General features: G+C 42.7%; 13 non-coding genes across 13 annotated transcripts; all 13 read right to left on the bottom strand.

Moving 5' to 3' along the window:
- Positions 1 to 914: 914 nt before the first annotated feature.
- On the bottom strand, positions 915 to 986 carry trnap-cgg (transfer RNA proline (anticodon CGG)). The gene has a single exon. It is a non-coding gene; the product is annotated as a tRNA-Pro (tRNA).
- Positions 987 to 2,147: 1,161 nt separating this feature from the next.
- Positions 2,148 to 2,219, bottom strand: trnap-cgg (transfer RNA proline (anticodon CGG)). Its single transcript has one exon. It is a non-coding gene; the product is annotated as a tRNA-Pro (tRNA).
- A 1,161-nt stretch (positions 2,220 to 3,380) lies between these two features.
- Positions 3,381 to 3,452, bottom strand: trnap-cgg (transfer RNA proline (anticodon CGG)). The gene has a single exon. It is a non-coding gene; the product is annotated as a tRNA-Pro (tRNA).
- Positions 3,453 to 5,845: 2,393 nt separating this feature from the next.
- Positions 5,846 to 5,917, bottom strand: trnap-cgg (transfer RNA proline (anticodon CGG)). The gene has a single exon. It is a non-coding gene; the product is annotated as a tRNA-Pro (tRNA).
- Positions 5,918 to 7,078: 1,161 nt separating this feature from the next.
- On the bottom strand, positions 7,079 to 7,150 carry trnap-cgg (transfer RNA proline (anticodon CGG)). Its single transcript has one exon. It is a non-coding gene; the product is annotated as a tRNA-Pro (tRNA).
- A 1,161-nt stretch (positions 7,151 to 8,311) lies between these two features.
- trnap-cgg (transfer RNA proline (anticodon CGG)) lies at positions 8,312 to 8,383 on the bottom strand. Its single transcript has one exon. It is a non-coding gene; the product is annotated as a tRNA-Pro (tRNA).
- Positions 8,384 to 9,708: 1,325 nt separating this feature from the next.
- On the bottom strand, positions 9,709 to 9,780 carry trnap-cgg (transfer RNA proline (anticodon CGG)). The gene has a single exon. It is a non-coding gene; the product is annotated as a tRNA-Pro (tRNA).
- A 1,161-nt stretch (positions 9,781 to 10,941) lies between these two features.
- On the bottom strand, positions 10,942 to 11,013 carry trnap-cgg (transfer RNA proline (anticodon CGG)). The gene has a single exon. It is a non-coding gene; the product is annotated as a tRNA-Pro (tRNA).
- A 1,161-nt stretch (positions 11,014 to 12,174) lies between these two features.
- On the bottom strand, positions 12,175 to 12,246 carry trnap-cgg (transfer RNA proline (anticodon CGG)). The gene has a single exon. It is a non-coding gene; the product is annotated as a tRNA-Pro (tRNA).
- Positions 12,247 to 13,583: 1,337 nt separating this feature from the next.
- On the bottom strand, positions 13,584 to 13,655 carry trnap-cgg (transfer RNA proline (anticodon CGG)). The gene has a single exon. It is a non-coding gene; the product is annotated as a tRNA-Pro (tRNA).
- A 1,337-nt stretch (positions 13,656 to 14,992) lies between these two features.
- trnap-cgg (transfer RNA proline (anticodon CGG)) lies at positions 14,993 to 15,064 on the bottom strand. The gene has a single exon. It is a non-coding gene; the product is annotated as a tRNA-Pro (tRNA).
- A 1,337-nt stretch (positions 15,065 to 16,401) lies between these two features.
- On the bottom strand, positions 16,402 to 16,473 carry trnap-cgg (transfer RNA proline (anticodon CGG)). Its single transcript has one exon. It is a non-coding gene; the product is annotated as a tRNA-Pro (tRNA).
- Positions 16,474 to 17,810: 1,337 nt separating this feature from the next.
- On the bottom strand, positions 17,811 to 17,882 carry trnap-cgg (transfer RNA proline (anticodon CGG)). The gene has a single exon. It is a non-coding gene; the product is annotated as a tRNA-Pro (tRNA).
- Between the last annotated feature and the right edge of the window lie 1,231 nt (positions 17,883 to 19,113).

Raw genomic sequence — 19,113 nt, 5'->3', positions numbered from 1 at the left:
ATTGAGCAAATGAGGTCAATTAATATTTTAAAAGAGAAAATGAAAAAATAAAACTTCAAAAAGAATGGAGCTCATTTATTTTGAGTCAATTGATGCATCAGTACGTGAATCAAAGTAAACGAACGTAAAAAATACCCATTCAAATCGATCAGTTTTCAACTAGAGAGATTGAAACGCGTCGTATCTGTCTCAAGCCTCCATAACTGTTTATGTTACACCTCCACATCTGCAATGAAAGGTGGTGGAGCTAGAGAGGTGTTAGTCAAACCATGAGACATACCTATAATCGGTCCTCTCACAAAAACAATTGTAGCTTCTGAACCGTTTGACCTACAACATCGTATGACCACTCCCTGGAAAGGGGAGACCCTCACGAACACGGTGGTGTTCTCAATTCGTCTCTACGTCCCCCACAAGTGTCAGGGGACTCGTCTGAAGTCGGAACCCTTTATGTGCCAACTTCTGTTTGTAGAATCCCAAATCTTTGGCCTCCAAACTAATGTGACCCCACTTGTCACAATGTTCTCAGTTTTGCCCTACGTTCCCCACAAGTGTCACGGGACTAATCTGAAGGTAACAGGTACTGATGAGCATAGCTGCCTTCCAAGCAGTTGACCCGGGTTTGATTCCCAGCCAATGCAGAGGATGAGATATTGGCTAGTTTTAAGGGCTGGGTGTCATTTCAAGTGTATTACATTGGAATCAATGTCCTTGTTCGTGGAAGTCAGATTTGCTCTTACTTCTTGCAGGTTTTCTAAATGTAGTGTGTTATTGAGCCAACTAGTGAATATCACAATAGATATGGAGTCCATCGCCTAAACCATTCAGCCACCTCGTCCTGCGCCCAAGAGGTGGCTGTTTGCAACCAGTGGCCAGAGATTTGCCTGTCTGAGCTTGTTAAAAGATCTGCAAAAGGGCTCATCCAGGATTTGAACCCGGGACCTCTCGCACCCGAAGCGAGAATCATACCCCTAGACCAACGAGCCTTACACAAGAATAAAATTGTTTTTCTTTCTGCGGCAATGACAATGAGGATATCAATTGTTCTTGTCCATGGTGCTTGGAAAGATTGAACCTCATGTGAGTGTTTGTGCTATACTTTTGAGCATAGCAGTCTTCCAAACTGTTGACCAGGCTTCAGTTCAAATCTTTTGTATTTCATCTGCTGTGTCTTTCACACTCTGTCTTCTTAAGCCGCGACAGCAAACTGATGATGAGTGTTGACAAATGAATATTGAGCAAATGAGGTCAATTAATATTTTAAAAGAGAAAATGAAAAAATAAAACTTCAAAAAGAATGGAGCTCATTTATTTTGAGTCAATTGATGCATCAGTACGTGAATCAAAGTAAACGAACGTAAAAAATACCCATTCAAATCGATCAGTTTTCAACTAGAGAGATTGAAACGCGTCGTATCTGTCTCAAGCCTCCATAACTGTTTATGTTACACCTCCACATCTGCAATGAAAGGTGGTGGAGCTAGAGAGGTGTTAGTCAAACCATGAGACATACCTATAATCGGTCCTCTCACAAAAACAATTGTAGCTTCTGAACCGTTTGACCTACAACATCGTATGACCACTCCCTGGAAAGGGGAGACCCTCACGAACACGGTGGTGTTCTCAATTCGTCTCTACGTCCCCCACAAGTGTCAGGGGACTCGTCTGAAGTCGGAACCCTTTATGTGCCAACTTCTGTTTGTAGAATCCCAAATCTTTGGCCTCCAAACTAATGTGACCCCACTTGTCACAATGTTCTCAGTTTTGCCCTACGTTCCCCACAAGTGTCACGGGACTAATCTGAAGGTAACAGGTACTGATGAGCATAGCTGCCTTCCAAGCAGTTGACCCGGGTTTGATTCCCAGCCAATGCAGAGGATGAGATATTGGCTAGTTTTAAGGGCTGGGTGTCATTTCAAGTGTATTACATTGGAATCAATGTCCTTGTTCGTGGAAGTCAGATTTGCTCTTACTTCTTGCAGGTTTTCTAAATGTAGTGTGTTATTGAGCCAACTAGTGAATATCACAATAGATATGGAGTCCATCGCCTAAACCATTCAGCCACCTCGTCCTGCGCCCAAGAGGTGGCTGTTTGCAACCAGTGGCCAGAGATTTGCCTGTCTGAGCTTGTTAAAAGATCTGCAAAAGGGCTCATCCAGGATTTGAACCCGGGACCTCTCGCACCCGAAGCGAGAATCATACCCCTAGACCAACGAGCCTTACACAAGAATAAAATTGTTTTTCTTTCTGCGGCAATGACAATGAGGATATCAATTGTTCTTGTCCATGGTGCTTGGAAAGATTGAACCTCATGTGAGTGTTTGTGCTATACTTTTGAGCATAGCAGTCTTCCAAACTGTTGACCAGGCTTCAGTTCAAATCTTTTGTAATTCATCTGCTGTGTCTTTCACACTCTGTCTTCTTAAGCCGCGACAGCAAACTGATGATGAGTGTTGACAAATGAATATTGAGCAAATGAGGTCAATTAATATTTTAAAAGAGAAAATGAAAAAATAAAACTTCAAAAAGAATGGAGCTCATTTATTTTGAGTCAATTGATGCATCAGTACGTGAATCAAAGTAAACGAACGTAAAAAATACCCATTCAAATCGATCAGTTTTCAACTAGAGAGATTGAAACGCGTCGTATCTGTCTCAAGCCTCCATAACTGTTTATGTTACACCTCCACATCTGCAATGAAAGGTGGTGGAGCTAGAGAGGTGTTAGTCAAACCATGAGACATACCTATAATCGGTCCTCTCACAAAAACAATTGTAGCTTCTGAACCGTTTGACCTACAACATCGTATGACCACTCCCTGGAAAGGGGAGACCCTCACGAACACGGTGGTGTTCTCAATTCGTCTCTACGTCCCCCACAAGTGTCAGGGGACTCGTCTGAAGTCGGAACCCTTTATGTGCCAACTTCTGTTTGTAGAATCCCAAATCTTTGGCCTCCAAACTAATGTGACCCCACTTGTCACAATGTTCTCAGTTTTGCCCTACGTTCCCCACAAGTGTCACGGGACTAATCTGAAGGTAACAGGTACTGATGAGCATAGCTGCCTTCCAAGCAGTTGACCCGGGTTTGATTCCCAGCCAATGCAGAGGATGAGATATTGGCTAGTTTTAAGGGCTGGGTGTCATTTCAAGTGTATTACATTGGAATCAATGTCCTTGTTCGTGGAAGTCAGATTTGCTCTTACTTCTTGCAGGTTTTCTAAATGTAGTGTGTTATTGAGCCAACTAGTGAATATCACAATAGATATGGAGTCCATCGCCTAAACCATTCAGCCACCTCGTCCTGCGCCCAAGAGGTGGCTGTTTGCAACCAGTGGCCAGAGATTTGCCTGTCTGAGCTTGTTAAAAGATCTGCAAAAGGGCTCATCCAGGATTTGAACCCGGGACCTCTCGCACCCGAAGCGAGAATCATACCCCTAGACCAACGAGCCTTACACAAGAATAAAATTGTTTTTCTTTCTGCGGCAATGACAATGAGGATATCAATTGTTCTTGTCCATGGTGCTTGGAAAGATTGAACCTCATGTGAGTGTTTGTGCTATACTTTTGAGCATAGCAGTCTTCCAAACTGTTGACCAGGCTTCAGTTCAAATCTTTTGTAATTCATCTGCTGTGTCTTTCACACTCTGTCTTCTTAAGCCGCGACAGCAAACTGATGATGAGTGTTGACAAATGAATATTGAGCAAATGAGGTCAATTAATATTTTAAAAGAGAAAATGAAAAAATAAAACTTCAAAAAGAATGGAGCTCATTTATTTTGAGTCAATTGATGCATCAGTACGTGAATCAAAGTAAACGAACGTAAAAAATACCCATTCAAATCGATCAGTTTTCAACTAGAGAGATTGAAACGCGTCGTATCTGTCTCAAGCCTCCATAACTGTTTATGTTACACCTCCACATCTGCAATGAAAGGTGGTGGAGCTAGAGAGGTGTTAGTCAAACCATGAGACATACCTATAATCGGTCCTCTCACAAAAACAATTGTAGCTTCTGAACCGTTTGACCTACAACATCGTATGACCACTCCCTGGAAAGGGGAGACCCTCACGAACACGGTGGTGTTCTCAATTCGTCTCTACGTCCCCCACAAGTGTCAGGGGACTCGTCTGAAGTCGGAACCCTTTATGTGCCAACTTCTGTTTGTAGAATCCCAAATCTTTGGCCTCCAAACTAATGTGACCCCACTTGTCACAATGTTCTCAGTTTTGCCCTACGTTCCCCACAAGTGTCACGGGACTAATCTGAAGGTAACAGGTACTGATGAGCATAGCTGCCTTCCAAGCAGTTGACCCGGGTTTGATTCCCAGCCAATGCAGAGGATGAGATATTGGCTAGTTTTAAGGGCTGGGTGTCATTTCAAGTGTATTACATTGGAATCAATGTCCTTGTTCGTGGAAGTCAGATTTGCTCTTACTTCTTGCAGGTTTTCTAAATGTAGTGTGTTATTGAGCCAACTAGTGAATATCACAATAGATATGGAGTCCATCGCCTAAACGATTCAGCCACCTCGTCCTGCGCCCAAGAGGTGGCTGTTTGCAACCAGTGGCCAGAGATTTGCCTGTCTGAGCTTGTTAAAAGATCTGCAAAAGGGCTCATCCAGGATTTGAAACCGGGACCTCTCGCACCCGAAGCGAGAATCATACCCCTAGACCAACGAGCCTTACACAAGAATAAAATTGTTTTTCTTTCTGCGGCAATGACAATGAGGATATCAATTGTTCTTGTCCATGGTGCTTGGAAAGATTGAACCTCATGTGAGTGTTTGTGCTATACTTTTGAGCATAGCAGTCTTCCAAACTGTTGACCAGGTTCAGTTCAAATCTTTTGTAATTCATCTGCTGTGTCTTTCACACTCTGTCTTCTTAAGCCGCGACAGCAAACTGATGATGAGTGTTGACAAATGAATATTGAGCAAATGAGGTCAATTAATATTTTAAAAGAGAAAATGAAAAAATAAAACTTCAAAAAGAATGGAGCTCATTTATTTTGAGTCAATTGATGCATCAGTACGTGAATCAAAGTAAACGAACGTAAAAAATACCCATTCAAATCGATCAGTTTTCAACTAGAGAGATTGAAACGCGTCGTATCTGTCTCAAGCCTCCATAACTGTTTATGTTACACCTCCACATCTGCAATGAAAGGTGGTGGAGCTAGAGAGGTGTTAGTCAAACCATGAGACATACCTATAATCGGTCCTCTCACAAAAACAATTGTAGCTTCTGAACCGTTTGACCTACAACATCGTATGACCACTCCCTGGAAAGGGGAGACCCTCACGAACACGGTGGTGTTCTCAATTCGTCTCTACGTCCCCCACAAGTGTCAGGGGACTCGTCTGAAGTCGGAACCCTTTATGTGCCAACTTCTGTTTGTAGAATCCCAAATCTTTGGCCTCCAAACTAATGTGACCCCACTTGTCACAATGTTCTCAGTTTTGCCCTACGTTCCCCACAAGTGTCACGGGACTAATCTGAAGGTAACAGGTACTGATGAGCATAGCTGCCTTCCAAGCAGTTGACCCGGGTTTGATTCCCAGCCAATGCAGAGGATGAGATATTGGCTAGTTTTAAGGGCTGGGTGTCATTTCAAGTGTATTACATTGGAATCAATGTCCTTGTTCGTGGAAGTCAGATTTGCTCTTACTTCTTGCAGGTTTTCTAAATGTAGTGTGTTATTGAGCCAACTAGTGAATATCACAATAGATATGGAGTCCATCGCCTAAACCATTCAGCCACCTCGTCCTGCGCCCAAGAGGTGGCTGTTTGCAACCAGTGGCCAGAGATTTGCCTGTCTGAGCTTGTTAAAAGATCTGCAAAAGGGCTCATCCAGGATTTGAACCCGGGACCTCTCGCACCCGAAGCGAGAATCATACCCCTAGACCAACGAGCCTTACACAAGAATAAAATTGTTTTTCTTTCTGCGGCAATGACAATGAGGATATCAATTGTTCTTGTCCATGGTGCTTGGAAGGATTGAACCTCATGTGAGTGTTTGTGCTATACTTTTGAGCATAGCAGTCTTCCAAACTGTTGACCAGGCTTCAGTTCAAATCTTTTGTAATTCATCTGCTGTGTCTTTCACACTCTGTCTTCTTAAGCCGCGACAGCAAACTGATGATGAGTGTTGACAAATGAATATTGAGCAAATGAGGTCAATTAATATTTTAAAAGAGAAAATGAAAAAATAAAACTTCAAAAAGAATGGAGCTCATTTATTTTGAGTCAATTGATGCATCAGTACGTGAATCAAAGTAAACGAACGTAAAAAATACCCATTCAAATCGATCAGTTTTCAACTAGAGAGATTGAAACGCGTCGTATCTGTCTCAAGCCTCCATAACTGTTTATGTTACACCTCCACATCTGCAATGAAAGGTGGTGGAGCTAGAGAGGTGTTAGTCAAACCATGAGACATACCTATAATCGGTCCTCTCACAAAAACAATTGTAGCTTCTGAACCGTTTGACCTACAACATCGTATGACCACTCCCTGGAAAGGGGAGACCCTCACGAACACGGTGGTGTTCTCAATTCGTCTCTACGTCCCCCACAAGTGTCAGGGGACTCGTCTGAAGTCGGAACCCTTTATGTGCCAACTTCTGTTTGTAGAATCCCAAATCTTTGGCCTCCAAACTAATGTGACCCCACTTGTCACAATGTTCTCAGTTTTGCCCTACGTTCCCCACAAGTGTCACGGGACTAATCTGAAGGTAACAGGTACTGATGAGCATAGCTGCCTTCCAAGCAGTTGACCCGGGTTTGATTCCCAGCCAATGCAGAGGATGAGATATTGGCTAGTTTTAAGGGCTGGGTGTCATTTCAAGTGTATTACATTGGAATCAATGTCCTTGTTCGTGGAAGTCAGATTTGCTCTTACTTCTTGCAGGTTTTATAAATGTAGTGTGTTATTGAGCCAACTAGTGAATATCACAATAGATATGGAGTCCATCGCCTAAACCATTCAGCCACCTCGTCCTGCGCCCAAGAGGTGGCTGTTTGCAACCAGTGGCCAGAGATTTGCCTGTCTGAGCTTGTTAAAAGATCTGCAAAAGGGCTCATCCAGGATTTGAACCCGGGACCTCTCGCACCCGAAGCGAGAATCATACCCCTAGACCAACGAGCCTTACACAAGAATAAAATTGTTTTTCTTTCTGCGGCAATGACAATGAGGATATCAATTGTTCTTGTCCATGGTGCTTGGAAAGATTGAACCTCATGTGAGTGTTTGTGCTATACTTTTGAGCATAGCAGTCTTCCAAACTGTTGACCAGGCTTCAGTTCAAATCTTTTGTATTTCATCTGCTGTGTCTTTCACACTCTGTCTTCTTAAGCCGCGACAGCAAACTGATGATGAGTGTTGACAAATGAATATTGAGCAAATGAGGTCAATTAATATTTTAAAAGAGAAAATGAAAAAATAAAACTTCAAAAAGAATGGAGCTCATTTATTTTGAGTCAATTGATGCATCAGTACGTGAATCAAAGTAAACGAACGTAAAAAATACCCATTCAAATCGATCAGTTTTCAACTAGAGAGATTGAAACGCGTCGTATCTGTCTCAAGCCTCCATAACTGTTTATGTTACACCTCCACATCTGCAATGAAAGGTGGTGGAGCTAGAGAGGTGTTAGTCAAACCATGAGACATACCTATAATCGGTCCTCTCACAAAAACAATTGTAGCTTCTGAACCGTTTGACCTACAACATCGTATGACCACTCCCTGGAAAGGGGAGACCCTCACGAACACGGTGGTGTTCTCAATTCGTCTCTACGTCCCCCACAAGTGTCAGGGGACTCGTCTGAAGTCGGAACCCTTTATGTGCCAACTTCTGTTTGTAGAATCCCAAATCTTTGGCCTCCAAACTAATGTGACCCCACTTGTCACAATGTTCTCAGTTTTGCCCTACGTTCCCCACAAGTGTCACGGGACTAATCTGAAGGTAACAGGTACTGATGAGCATAGCTGCCTTCCAAGCAGTTGACCCGGGTTTGATTCCCAGCCAATGCAGAGGATGAGATATTGGCTAGTTTTAAGGGCTGGGTGTCATTTCAAGTGTATTACATTGGAATCAATGTCCTTGTTCGTGGAAGTCAGATTTGCTCTTACTTCTTGCAGGTTTTCTAAATGTAGTGTGTTATTGAGCCAACTAGTGAATATCACAATAGATATGGAGTCCATCGCCTAAACCATTCAGCCACCTCGTCCTGCGCCCAAGAGGTGGCTGTTTGCAACCAGTGGCCAGAGATTTGCCTGTCTGAGCTTGTTAAAAGATCTGCAAAAGGGCTCATCCAGGATTTGAACCCGGGACCTCTCGCACCCGAAGCGAGAATCATACCCCTAGACCAACGAGCCTTACACAAGAATAAAATTGTTTTTCTTTCTGCGGCAATGACAATGAGGATATCAATTGTTCTTGTCCATGGTGCTTGGAAAGATTGAACCTCATGTGAGTGTTTGTGCTATACTTTTGAGCATAGCAGTCTTCCAAACTGTTGACCAGGCTTCAGTTCAAATCTTTTGTATTTCATCTGCTGTGTCTTTCACACTCTGTCTTCTTAAGCCGCGACAGCAAACTGATGATGAGTGTTGACAAATGAATATTGAGCAAATGAGGTCAATTAATATTTTAAAAGAGAAAATGAAAAAATAAAACTTCAAAAAGAATGGAGCTCATTTATTTTGAGTCAATTGATGCATCAGTACGTGAATCAAAGTAAACGAACGTAAAAAATACCCATTCAAATCGATCAGTTTTCAACTAGAGAGATTGAAACGCGTCGTATCTGTCTCAAGCCTCCATAACTGTTTATGTTACACCTCCACATCTGCAATGAAAGGTGGTGGAGCTAGAGAGGTGTTAGTCAAACCATGAGACATACCTATAATCGGTCCTCTCACAAAAACAATTGTAGCTTCTGAACCGTTTGACCTACAACATCGTATGACCACTCCCTGGAAAGGGGAGACCCTCACGAACACGGTGGTGTTCTCAATTCGTCTCTACGTCCCCCACAAGTGTCAGGGGACTCGTCTGAAGTCGGAACCCTTTATGTGCCAACTTCTGTTTGTAGAATCCCAAATCTTTGGCCTCCAAACTAATGTGACCCCACTTGTCACAATGTTCTCAGTTTTGCCCTACGTTCCCCACAAGTGTCACGGGACTAATCTGAAGGTAACAGGTACTGATTAAAATAATTGATTTTTTAACCAGGGACCTCTCTCACCCTAAGCCATAATAGTACAACTATACCAACGATCCTTTTGGTCAAAGAATTTTCACTTTCCACAAAAATGACGGTCAGGATATGAATCGATGTCTCCACGTTGCTTGCAAGCTTCACATAGCATTGGTGGTATAGTGGTGAGCATAGCTGCCTTCCAAGCAGTTGACCCGGGTTCAATTCATGGCCAATGCAGAGCATGAGATATTCACTAGTTTTAGGGGCTGGGTGTCATTTCACCTGTATTACATTGGAATCAATGTTCGTGGAAGTCAGATTTGCTCTTACTTTTTGCAGGTTTTCTAAATGAAGTGCGAATTTGAGCGAACTAGTTAATATCACAATAGATACGCAGTCCTAAATCATTCAGCCACCTCGTCCTGCGCCCAAGAGGTGGCTGTTTGCAACCAGTGGCCAGAGATTTGCCTGTCTGAGCTTGTTAAAAGATCTGCAAAAGGGCTCATCCGGGATTTGAACCCGGGACCTCTCGCACCCGAAGCGAGAATCATACCCCTAGACCAACGAGCCTTACACAAGAATAAAATTGTTTTTCTTTCTGCGGCAATGACAATGAGGATATCAATTGTTCTTGTCCATGGTGCTTGGAAAGATTGAACCTCATGTGAGTGTTTGTGCTATACTTTTGAGCATAGCAGTCTTCCAAACTGTTGACCAGGCTTCAGTTCAAATCTTTTGTATTTCATCTGCTGTGTCTTTCACACTCTGTCTTCTTAAGCCGCGACAGCAAACTGATGATGAGTGTTGACAAATGAATATTGAGCAAATGAGGTCAATTAATATTTTAAAAGAGAAAATGAAAAAATAAAACTTCAAAAAGAATGGAGCTCATTTATTTTGAGTCAATTGATGCATCAGTACGTGAATCAAAGTAAACGAACGTAAAAAATACCCATTCAAATCGATCAGTTTTCAACTAGAGAGATTGAAACGCGTCGTATCTGTCTCAAGCCTCCATAACTGTTTATGTTACACCTCCACATCTGCAATGAAAGGTGGTGGAGCTAGAGAGGTGTTAGTCAAACCATGAGACATACCTATAATCGGTCCTCTCACAAAAACAATTGTAGCTTCTGAACCGTTTGACCTACAACATCGTATGACCACTCCCTGGAAAGGGGAGACCCTCACGAACACGGTGGTGTTCTCAATTCGTCTCTACGTCCCCCACAAGTGTCAGGGGACTCGTCTGAAGTCGGAACCCTTTATGTGCCAACTTCTGTTTGTAGAATCCCAAATCTTTGGCCTCCAAACTAATGTGACCCCACTTGTCACAATGTTCTCAGTTTTGCCCTACGTTCCCCACAAGTGTCACGGGACTAATCTGAAGGTAACAGGTACTGATGAGCATAGCTGCCTTCCAAGCAGTTGACCCGGGTTTGATTCCCAGCCAATGCAGAGGATGAGATATTGGCTAGTTTTAAGGGCTGGGTGTCATTTCAAGTGTATTACATTGGAATCAATGTCCTTGTTCGTGGAAGTCAGATTTGCTCTTACTTCTTGCAGGTTTTCTAAATGTAGTGTGTTATTGAGCCAACTAGTGAATATCACAATAGATATGGAGTCCATCGCCTAAACCATTCAGCCACCTCGTCCTGCGCCCAAGAGGTGGCTGTTTGCAACCAGTGGCCAGAGATTTGCCTGTCTGAGCTTGTTAAAAGATCTGCAAAAGGGCTCATCCGGGATTTGAACCCGGGACCTCTCGCACCCGAAGCGAGAATCATACCCCTAGACCAACGAGCCTTACACAAGAATAAAATTGTTTTTCTTTCTGCGGCAATGACAATGAGGATATCAATTGTTCTTGTCCATGGTGCTTGGAAAGATTGAACCTCATGTGAGTGTTTGTGCTATACTTTTGAGCATAGCAGTCTTCCAAACTGTTGACCAGGCTTCAGTTCAAATCTTTTGTATTTCATCTGCTGTGTCTTTCACACTCTGTCTTCTTAAGCCGCGACAGCAAACTGATGATGAGTGTTGACAAATGAATATTGAGCAAATGAGGTCAATTAATATTTTAAAAGAGAAAATGAAAAAATAAAACTTCAAAAAGAATGGAGCTCATTTATTTTGAGTCAATTGATGCATCAGTACGTGAATCAAAGTAAACGAACGTAAAAAATACCCATTCAAATCGATCAGTTTTCAACTAGAGAGATTGAAACGCGTCGTATCTGTCTCAAGCCTCCATAACTGTTTATGTTACACCTCCACATCTGCAATGAAAGGTGGTGGAGCTAGAGAGGTGTTAGTCAAACCATGAGACATACCTATAATCGGTCCTCTCACAAAAACAATTGTAGCTTCTGAACCGTTTGACCTACAACATCGTATGACCACTCCCTGGAAAGGGGAGACCCTCACGAACACGGTGGTGTTCTCAATTCGTCTCTACGTCCCCCACAAGTGTCAGGGGACTCGTCTGAAGTCGGAACCCTTTATGTGCCAACTTCTGTTTGTAGAATCCCAAATCTTTGGCCTCCAAACTAATGTGACCCCACTTGTCACAATGTTCTCAGTTTTGCCCTACGTTCCCCACAAGTGTCACGGGACTAATCTGAAGGTAACAGGTACTGATGAGCATAGCTGCCTTCCAAGCAGTTGACCCGGGTTTGATTCCCAGCCAATGCAGAGGATGAGATATTGGCTAGTTTTAAGGGCTGGGTGTCATTTCAAGTGTATTACATTGGAATCAATGTCCTTGTTCGTGGAAGTCAGATTTGCTCTTACTTCTTGCAGGTTTTCTAAATGTAGTGTGTTATTGAGCCAACTAGTGAATATCACAATAGATATGGAGTCCATCGCCTAAACCATTCAGCCACCTCGTCCTGCGCCCAAGAGGTGGCTGTTTGCAACCAGTGGCCAGAGATTTGCCTGTCTGAGCTTGTTAAAAGATCTGCAAAAGGGCTCATCCGGGATTTGAACCCGGGACCTCTCGCACCCGAAGCGAGAATCATACCCCTAGACCAACGAGCCTTACACAAGAATAAAATTGTTTTTCTTTCTGCGGCAATGACAATGAGGATATCAATTGTTCTTGTCCATGGTGCTTGGAAAGATTGAACCTCATGTGAGTGTTTGTGCTATACTTTTGAGCATAGCAGTCTTCCAAACTGTTGACCAGGCTTCAGTTCAAATCTTTTGTATTTCATCTGCTGTGTCTTTCACACTCTGTCTTCTTAAGCCGCGACAGCAAACTGATGATGAGTGTTGACAAATGAATATTGAGCAAATGAGGTCAATTAATATTTTAAAAGAGAAAATGAAAAAATAAAACTTCAAAAAGAATGGAGCTCATTTATTTTGAGTCAATTGATGCATCAGTACGTGAATCAAAGTAAACGAACGTAAAAAATACCCATTCAAATCGATCAGTTTTCAACTAGAGAGATTGAAACGCGTCGTATCTGTCTCAAGCCTCCATAACTGTTTATGTTACACCTCCACATCTGCAATGAAAGGTGGTGGAGCTAGAGAGGTGTTAGTCAAACCATGAGACATACCTATAATCGGTCCTCTCACAAAAACAATTGTAGCTTCTGAACCGTTTGACCTACAACATCGTATGACCACTCCCTGGAAAGGGGAGACCCTCACGAACACGGTGGTGTTCTCAATTCGTCTCTACGTCCCCCACAAGTGTCAGGGGACTCGTCTGAAGTCGGAACCCTTTATGTGCCAACTTCTGTTTGTAGAATCCCAAATCTTTGGCCTCCAAACTAATGTGACCCCACTTGTCACAATGTTCTCAGTTTTGCCCTACGTTCCCCACAAGTGTCACGGGACTAATCTGAAGGTAACAGGTACTGATTAAAATAATTGATTTTTTAACCAGGGACCTCTCTCACCCTAAGCCATAATAGTACAACTATACCAACGATCCGTTTGGTCAAAGAATTTTCACTTTCCACAAAAATGACGGTCAGGATATGAATCGATGTCTCCATGTTGCTTCAGAGATTCAAATAGCATTGGTGGTATAGTGGTGAGCATAGCTGCCTTCCAAGCAGTTGACCCGGGTTTGATTCCCAGCCAATGCAGAGCATGAGATATTGGCTAGTTTTAGGGGCTGGGTGTCATTTCAAGTGTATTACATTGGAATCAATGTCCTTGTTCGTGGAAGTCAGATTTGCTCTTACTTCTTGCAGGTTTTCTAAATGTAGTGTGTTATTGAGCCAACTAGTGAATATCACAATAGATATGGAGTCCATCGCCTAAACCATTCAGCCACCTCGTCCTGCGCCCAAGAGGTGGCTGTTTGCAACCAGTGGCCAGAGATTTGCCTGTCTGAGCTTGTTAAAAGATCTGCAAAAGGGCTCATCCGGGATTTGAACCCGGGACCTCTCGCACCCGAAGCGAGAATCATACCCCTAGACCAACGAGCCTTACACAAGAATAAAATTGTTTTTCTTTCTGCGGCAATGACAATGAGGATATCAATTGTTCTTGTCCATGGTGCTTGGAAAGATTGAACCTCATGTGAGTGTTTGTGCTATACTTTTGAGCATAGCAGTCTTCCAAACTGTTGACCAGGCTTCAGTTCAAATCTTTTGTATTTCATCTGCTGTGTCTTTCACACTCTGTCTTCTTAAGCCGCGACAGCAAACTGATGATGAGTGTTGACAAATGAATATTGAGCAAATGAGGTCAATTAATATTTTAAAAGAGAAAATGAAAAAATAAAACTTCAAAAAGAATGGAGCTCATTTATTTTGAGTCAATTGATGCATCAGTACGTGAATCAAAGTAAACGAACGTAAAAAATACCCATTCAAATCGATCAGTTTTCAACTAGAGAGATTGAAACGCGTCGTATCTGTCTCAAGCCTCCATAACTGTTTATGTTACACCTCCACATCTGCAATGAAAGGTGGTGGAGCTAGAGAGGTGTTAGTCAAACCATGAGACATACCTATAATCGGTCCTCTCACAAAAACAATTGTAGCTTCTGAACCGTTTGACCTACAACATCGTATGACCACTCCCTGGAAAGGGGAGACCCTCACGAACACGGTGGTGTTCTCAATTCGTCTCTACGTCCCCCACAAGTGTCAGGGGACTCGTCTGAAGTCGGAACCCTTTATGTGCCAACTTCTGTTTGTAGAATCCCAAATCTTTGGCCTCCAAACTAATGTGACCCCACTTGTCACAATGTTCTCAGTTTTGCCCTACGTTCCCCACAAGTGTCACGGGACTAATCTGAAGGTAACAGGTACTGATTAAAATAATTGATTTTTTAACCAGGGACCTCTCTCACCCTAAGCCATAATAGTACAACTATACCAACGATCCGTTTGGTCAAAGAATTTTCACTTTCCACAAAAATGACGGTCAGGATATGAATCGATGTCTCCATGTTGCTTCAGAGCTTCAAATAGCATTGGTGGTATAGTGGTGAGCATAGCTGCCTTCCAAGCAGTTGACCCGGGTTTGATTCCCAGCCAATGCAGAGCATGAGATATTGGCTAGTTTTAGGGGCTGGGTGTCATTTCAAGTGTATTACATTGGAATCAATGTCCTTGTTCGTGGAAGTCAGATTTGCTCTTACTTCTTGCAGGTTTTCTAAATGTAGTGTGTTATTGAGCCAACTAGTGAATATCACAATAGATATGGAGTCCATCGCCTAAACCATTCAGCCACCTCGTCCTGCGCCCAAGAGGTGGCTGTTTGCAACCAGTGGCCAGAGATTTGCCTGTCTGAGCTTGTTAAAAGATCTGCAAAAGGGCTCATCCGGGATTTGAACCCGGGACCTCTCGCACCCGAAGCGAGAATCATACCCCTAGACCAACGAGCCTTACACAAGAATAAAATTGTTTTTCTTTCTGCGGCAATGACAATGAGGATATCAATTGTTCTTGTCCATGGTGCTTGGAAAGATTGAACCTCATGTGAGTGTTTGTGCTATACTTTTGAGCATAGCAGTCTTCCAAACTGTTGACCAGGCTTCAGTTCAAATCTTTTGTATTTCATCTGCTGTGTCTTTCACACTCTGTCTTCTTAAGCCGCGACAGCAAACTGATGATGAGTGTTGACAAATGAATATTGAGCAAATGAGGTCAATTAATATTTTAAAAGAGAAAATGAAAAAATAAAACTTCAAAAAGAATGGAGCTCATTTATTTTGAGTCAATTGATGCATCAGTACGTGAATCAAAGTAAACGAACGTAAAAAATACCCATTCAAATCGATCAGTTTTCAACTAGAGAGATTGAAACGCGTCGTATCTGTCTCAAGCCTCCATAACTGTTTATGTTACACCTCCACATCTGCAATGAAAGGTGGTGGAGCTAGAGAGGTGTTAGTCAAACCATGAGACATACCTATAATCGGTCCTCTCACAAAAACAATTGTAGCTTCTGAACCGTTTGACCTACAACATCGTATGACCACTCCCTGGAAAGGGGAGACCCTCACGAACACGGTGGTGTTCTCAATTCGTCTCTACGTCCCCCACAAGTGTCAGGGGACTCGTCTGAAGTCGGAACCCTTTATGTGCCAACTTCTGTTTGTAGAATCCCAAATCTTTGGCCTCCAAACTAATGTGACCCCACTTGTCACAATGTTCTCAGTTTTGCCCTACGTTCCCCACAAGTGTCACGGGACTAATCTGAAGGTAACAGGTACTGATTAAAATAATTGATTTTTTAACCAGGGACCTCTCTCACCCTAAGCCATAATAGTACAACTATACCAACGATCCGTTTGGTCAAAGAATTTTCACTTTCCACAAAAATGACGGTCAGGATATGAATCGATGTCTCCATGTTGCTTCAGAGATTCAAATAGCATTGGTGGTATAGTGGTGAGCATAGCTGCCTTCCAAGCAGTTGACCCGGGTTTGATTCCCAGCCAATGCAGAGGATGAGATATTGGCTAGTTTTAAGGGCTGGGTGTCATTTCAAGTGTATTACATTGGAATCAATGTCCTTGTTCGTGGAAGTCAGATTTGCTCTTACTTCTTGCAGGTTTTCTAAATGTAGTGTGTTATTGAGCCAACTAGTGAATATCACAATAGATATGGAGTCCATCGCCTAAACCATTCAGCCACCTCGTCCTGCGCCCAAGAGGTGGCTGTTTGCAACCAGTGGCCAGAGATTTGCCTGTCTGAGCTTGTTAAAAGATCTGCAAAAGGGCTCATCCGGGATTTGAACCCGGGACCTCTCGCACCCGAAGCAAGAATCATACCCCTAGACCAACGAGCCTTACACAAGAATAAAATTGTTTTTCTTTCTGCGGCAATGACAATGAGGATATCAATTGTTCTTGTCCATGGTGCTTGGAAAGATTGAACCTCATGTGAGTGTTTGTGCTATACTTTTGAGCATAGCAGTCTTCCAAACTGTTGACCAGGCTTCAGTTCAAATCTTTTGTATTTCATCTGCTGTGTCTTTCACACTCTGTCTTCTTAAGCCGCGACAGCAAACTGATGATGAGTGTTGACAAATGAATATTGAGCAAATGAGGTCAATTAATATTTTAAAAGAGAAAATGAAAAAATAAAACTTCAAAAAGAATGGAGCTCATTTATTTTGAGTCAATTGATGCATCAGTACGTGAATCAAAGTAAACGAACGTAAAAAATACCCATTCAAATCGATCAGTTTTCAACTAGAGAGATTGAAACGCGTCGTATCTGTCTCAAGCCTCCATAACTGTTTATGTTACACCTCCACATCTGCAATGAAAGGTGGTGGAGCTAGAGAGGTGTTAGTCAAACCATGAGATATACCTATAATCGGTCCTCTCACAAAAACAATTGTAGCTTCTGAACCGTTTGACCTACAACATCGTATGACCACTCCCTGGAAAGGGGAGACCCTCACGAACACGGTGGTGTTCTCAATTCGTCTCTACGTCCCCCACAAGTGTCAGGGGACTCGTCTGAAGTCGGAACCCTTTATGTGCCAACTTCTGTTTGTAGAATCCCAAATCTTTGGCCTCCAAACTAATGTGACCCCACTTGTCACAATGTTCTCAGTTTTGCCCTACGTTCCCCACAAGTGTCACGGGACTAATCTGAAGGTAACAGGTACTGATTAAAATAATTGATTTTTTAACCAGGGACCTCTCTCACCCTAAGCCATAATAGTACAACTATACCAACGATCCGTTTGGTCAAAGAATTTTCACTTTCCACAAAAATGACGGTCAGGATATGAATCGATGTCTCCATGTTGCTTCAGAGATTCAAATAGCATTGGTGGTATAGTGGTGAGCATAGCTGCCTTCCAAGCAGTTGACCCGGGTTTGATTCCCAGCCAATGCAGAGCATGAGATATTGGCTAGTTTTAGGGGCTGGGTGTCATTTCAAGTGTATTACATTGGAATCAATGTCCTTGTTCGTGGAAGTCAGATTTGCTCTTACTTCTTGCAGGTTTTCTAAATGTAGTGTGTTATTGAGCCAACTAGTGAATATCACAATAGATATGGAGTCCATCGCCTAAACCATTCAGCCACCTCGTCCTGCGCCCAAGAGGTGGCTGTTTGCAACCAGTGGCCAGAGATTTGCCTGTCTGAGCTTGTTAAAAGATCTGCAAAAGGGCTCATCCGGGATTTGAACCCGGGACCTCTCGCACCCGAAGCGAGAATCATACCCCTAGACCAACGAGCCTTACACAAGAATAAAATTGTTTTTCTTTCTGCGGCAATGACAATGAGGATATCAATTGTTCTTGTCCATGGTGCTTGGAAAGATTGAACCTCATGTGAGTGTTTGTGCTATACTTTTGAGCATAGCAGTCTTCCAAACTGTTGACCAGGCTTCAGTTCAAATCTTTTGTATTTCATCTGCTGTGTCTTTCACACTCTGTCTTCTTAAGCCGCGACAGCAAACTGATGATGAGTGTTGACAAATGAATATTGAGCAAATGAGGTCAATTAATATTTTAAAAGAGAAAATGAAAAAATAAAACTTCAAAAAGAATGGAGCTCATTTATTTTGAGTCAATTGATGCATCAGTACGTGAATCAAAGTAAACGAACGTAAAAAATACCCATTCAAATCGATCAGTTTTCAACTAGAGAGATTGAAACGCGTCGTATCTGTCTCAAGCCTCCATAACTGTTTATGTTACACCTCCACATCTGCAATGAAAGGTGGTGGAGCTAGAGAGGTGTTAGTCAAACCATGAGACATACCTATAATCGGTCCTCTCACAAAAACAATTGTAGCTTCTGAACCGTTTGACCTACAACATCGTATGACCACTCCCTGGAAAGGGGAGACCCTCACGAACACGGTGGTGTTCTCAATTCGTCTCTACGTCCCCCACAAGTGTCAGGGGACTCGTCTGAAGTCGGAACCCTTTATGTGCCAACTTCTGTTTGTAGAATCCCAAATCTTTGGCCTCCAAACTAATGTGACCCCACTTGTCACAATGTTCTCAGTTTTGCCCTACGTTCCCCACAAGTGTCACGGGACTAATCTGAAGGTAACAGGTACTGATTAAAATAATTGATTTTTTAACCAGGGACCTCTCTCACCCTAAGCCATAATAGTACAACTATACCAACGATCCGTTTGGTCAAAGAATTTTCACTTTCCACAAAAATGACGGTCAGGATATGAATCGATGTCTCCATGTTGCTTCAGAGATTCAAATAGCATTGGTGGTATAGTGGTGAGCATAGCTGCCTTCCAAGCAGTTGACCCGGGTTTGATTCCCAGCCAATGCAGAGCATGAGATATTGGCTAGTTTTAGGGGCTGGGTGTCATTTCAAGTGTATTACATTGGAATCAATGTCCTTGTTCGTGGAAGTCAGATTTGCTCTTACTTCTTGCAGGTTTTCTAAATGTAGTGTGTTATTGAGCCAACTAGTGAATATCACAATAGATATGGAGT

This window comes from Salmo salar, chromosome 22, assembly GCF_965601325.2.
Source record: "Salmo salar chromosome 22, fSalSal1, whole genome shotgun sequence".
Classification (NCBI taxonomy): Eukaryota; Metazoa; Chordata; class Actinopteri; order Salmoniformes; family Salmonidae; genus Salmo; species Salmo salar.
Note: the sequence above shows the minus strand (reverse complement) of the source record. Positions and strands in the feature narration are given on the sequence as shown.